Genomic DNA, 4,775 nt, shown 5'->3' on the forward strand with positions numbered 1-4,775 from the left:
TAATGTGGGACACTTCAACGAATATCTCGCCCAAAATCCGACACTTTTGTTAGCAGAGGTGGTCAGCAACATGGGATGTTACATAAAAGGCGAGGAGAGCAATGCTGAGAAGAAGGCACGAGAAGTCAAAGAGCGTGTTTAGGTTACTGGCATTGTCAGTAACAATCTTGCTAGGAACTCCGTAGCGACATATTATTTCCTTTTTGATAAACCTTGTAATCACTTGTCGAGTGAGATTGGTATATAAAGCAGCTTCGACCCATTTTGTGAAGTAATCAATAACGATTAAAATGAAGCGATGATTGTTCGAAGCTTTTAGTTCAATCATTCTGATCATATTAATTCTCCACATAGAGAAATTTCTTGGTGATGTCAAGACGTTCAATGGAGTTAGTGGCACATGGATCTTGTCAACATAGATCTGGCATTTGTGACACTTTCTGACATAATGGAAACAATCAGTCTCCATAGTTATCGATAATAATAGATTTAATCAGTTTAATTGGATTTTTGAGGCAGATATTATTTGATAATTATTCGGATTTATTTCTCATATTACTTGTGGTGTGGATCATCTCTTTATTTGAGATTCATGGTTATCAGGGGAATTAGAATGATCGTTACTTAATTAAGAAGATTACTTTAATTCAAACAAAATGACAAAGTTGGAATAAAAAATAGATTTCATTCATTTATTGGAAATTTATGATACAACAAATATTGCTTGAGATACAAATTAAAAGAATGAATTATAAGGAAAGAGGGTAAAAACTACATCTTTTAGATACATTTGATTTTTTGGTCAAACAATTGACATTTTGGTCAACTATTGACCATTGACTCGATTTTTACTCTTGAATTTTCTTAGACCTATTCTACAAGCATTTGATCAAAGGATTCATAATTATTCATAAAAAATTACTTATGTCATGATTATGTTAAATGCTAATTTCCAACAATTTTTATCTTCCATCAAACTTCACTTCCATGGTTTGTTCTTCACTTTCCAATATTTCTTCAAGCTCATTCTTCCACTACAATGATCACTTTTCTACAAGGAAGAAGGTACACCAAGTTAGACATTCATATCATAAAATTAAATCATCAAAAAATCATGGAAAAGTCACGAAGAACTCAAGAAAACTTGGAAAATTTCTATAATATATAGTAAATTCAATACTTATTTTTTCAACAATTTCCAACCTTGATTCATGCACACAAAAAAACAGAATTGGATTCATAAGTTTATACCATTCAAAATTGATTATTTTCAACGGAAACTCACTTCTCAAAAGCACTTAAAGTCATGGGATAATTCAACAAAAATTCAAGGCAAAAGTGGTGAAAAAAATCAAAGACAAAAACACTTAAATTCAAGTTAATTACTAGTGACTTTTTTTTTCTACATCCTAATTTGGTACTTCTTCAAAATTCCAACACTTCTACCTTTAACTACTTATGCATCCAGAAACCCTTAATTACATAATTAACCATTAACTTCCCTAACTACCAAACTAACACAAATAACTTCCAAACAAACACAAATAACTTCCAAACAAACACAAATACCAACTTCCATTTTTCCATTCAATCATAACCATTCTTAACAATCAATTTAAGGGTTGAAATTGGTGATCCGCAACTAAAGCCTAAATTAATTTTCAACCATTGATAAACTCATTACTTGGACCATAATCCAAGGGTGCCCATTCATTTTCAAAGCCTATATAAACATGTCATTTCTCACAACTTTGGACTTAACTAACCTAACTAGAAGAACTAACATAACTCACATTAACCCCTTTAACCATTATTATCCCACCATTTTTCTCTCAAGTTCTCTCATAATTCTCCATTTTCTTCACTCCCTCACGATCACTAAAGTCATATTTATCACCATCTTAAACTTCACATTGAAGTTCTAAATTTGGTGGAACTTAACCACAATCCAATTTTAACAAATCATCAATCAAACATTCAACAATTCATATATTATCATCAACAATCATCATCTAAAGTTTAACATTTCAAGCATTATCATCAACAATCATCATTCAAAGTTCATCAAGATTCAAGCATGTTCATTAATATTCTACATTCATCATTTATATTCAACCATAATTATCAAGCAATTAATAGGATTAAATGGGCTTACTTTGAAGTTTTTCGGGTTTCTCTTCGATAAATTCTCGGGCGATCCTTTGCAACAATAACCGGAGGAATCTTCCCCTCCGTTGGTAAGCCTTGAAGTCTTTTCTGATTCGTTGTGTATTTACCGTTCTTGAACTTTCTTTGTCCTGTTTAGGATGAATACGATAAACGTGGTTCTCTTCTTCTTCTCCCTTCTTTTAATTTTATCATACACCATAGGGAGAATTAGAGAATTCCGATACCAACAAACCGCTCATGATCCAAAACAGACCCATAATTATTCATATCCTAAGCAAACCAAAAAATACAATTTCAAGTAGCATAAAAATTAACATAACATAATTTTTAACATAATTTAATATAGTATTGAATTAGGCATTGCATTAGTATAGGGTTTAGACATAGAGCATGAAGTATCTTATTAGAATAATCACTTATTTGAACCAAAAAAATCCAAATTTGACATAAAACACAAAAAAACTCCATCCTTGAGTTTTCAAATACAAGTTTCATCCCTCTGATTTCTAACCAAAAGTAAAATTAAGTCGACTTATATTTAGATATTGCTTCAAATGTATTTTGCAACCATCCAAAAGATCTTATATTTAGATGTTAGCTTTCCGAAGTTTTACATGTTATTTAGCCTTCTTAGCCTTCTGTTTTGTGACATGTCATGACCTAGGATGCTTATTCTGAAATTCTAGTATACACTCAATGATAAAACATGCGGTTGTTATCTAGCTAGTTGTTATTATATGGCTTTAATGTGCATTTGTTTTTTAGAATAACATCTATAAATTCACCTCACATTGTGACTTATAATTATAATTCAACAGAAAGGTAGGTTAGATTTCTACAAAGAAAATTGGCAATCATGCCAATAAGAGTTTGCATTACAGCACAAGTTTGAATATGCATAATTCACTAGTGCAAATATTGGTGTCTATTCATCAAACTTGGTTGCTGCTATTTCAGAACTAAATACACAGCAGTTTAGCTTGGTTTGAGTCAAAATTTATGTGAACAAAGTAAACATGTTTGAGTTGTTCTTGTAGGCTTGTTGCGGTTGTTTCCAAACCCGACAAACATTCCCCCAAATATATATATAACTATTAGGATCATAGAAACAAGATTCTAAGCTCCACTAATTTTCACCAAAATCCCAAATCAACTATTTTCAAGTGAAACACAAACATGCAATTATACACCAAATCATGTTCTATACACACACCCATTCATAGAAATCAATATAGAAACATCATAGCATAACATAAATATCAATTTCATGGATTAAAACATAAACACATGTTAGGGTTTCTCAAAAATCAAAATCCCCAAATTCTAAGTTCATGATATCTAACCCACATACATTACATACATTATGTTTACCCATAACCACTTGAAATACCACCCTTACCTTAGTATAGATGAAATCTCTAGGTCACTCTTTTTCTAGTTTCCTCTTCTCCTCTTTCTCTTCTCTTCTCTTTTATTCTCTTCTCTTCTCTTGTTTTACAAAACTAACTCTAACCTCTAAAACCCTTACTATATTTTTAACTCATAATGTGCTTAACCCACTTATCCACTCATTCTAATTAATTAGGCCCATTACTAGACAATTGCTATTTCCACTCATAAAATTCAATTATTCAAATAACACATATTCAAATAATTCAAATAATTCAAATAATCACCAGAACACATATTTAATTAATTATCACACCAAATAATGATTAATTAAAATAAACACCTAATAAATAAATACTGAAATTAAATCAGGTGTTACTGCTTCGCTTGCACGCATTCTTCACACACTTCGTTTGAAATGTCGATTTCTGGTAATCATAAAACCATACTTTTCCTCTTCAAATCTCTGATGTCTTTGAAATTGAGATGACCAAGTCTATAATGTCATATTCATTCATCCCTGTTGGCTGCTGTTGCAAGGCACTTATGCTCCATCACATTTAGCTCAATCTTGAAGGTTCTGTAAGAACAAAAATTGTTCTACAACAGATTCCATGATTTTGATGATAACAAAGGATGAAACAAAAAATGGCACCCTAACGAAAAGTTTCTAAGTGTGCAGGGTTCTAAGGAAAGAAGGAAGAAATCTGATAACGTCATCAGATACAGAATCATATCAGATACAAATTATCAGAAGACCAGAAGTAGAAACACGTTCAAGAAAATCTAACTCTGAGCAAAACAGCAAAATATCAGAAGCATCTGAACAAGAAGTACGCTCTAGAAGTTCTAACTCTGAACAACGGTATGTCAAAACTCCAGAAGCTCTCAGCGCTATCTGAAGAAACCATCAGAACTCAAAAGAGATCAACATCAGAAGTTAGATAGCAAGATTCCAAGATTCTCAAAAACATCAAGACTCTGATCATGGATTTGCTAATAAAGAAAGAGTAACGTTAACTTCAAATAAAGGTTTGGAAATGGATTTCCTAATACAGAAAGAGACGTTAACTCCAAATTCATATGAAAAGGAACTATATTTGGAAAGAAGTCATTCGAGGAGAAAAAGTAGTGTTGGCATGAAGCTATATAAGTCATGGCATTAATTCAAATTATTATCCATCAGTTTCAATGACTACTTCGCTCCTATATAAAAA

This window comes from Lathyrus oleraceus, chromosome 3 (assembly GCF_024323335.1).
Source record: "Lathyrus oleraceus cultivar Zhongwan6 chromosome 3, CAAS_Psat_ZW6_1.0, whole genome shotgun sequence".
NCBI lineage: Eukaryota > Viridiplantae > Streptophyta > Magnoliopsida > Fabales > Fabaceae > Lathyrus > Lathyrus oleraceus.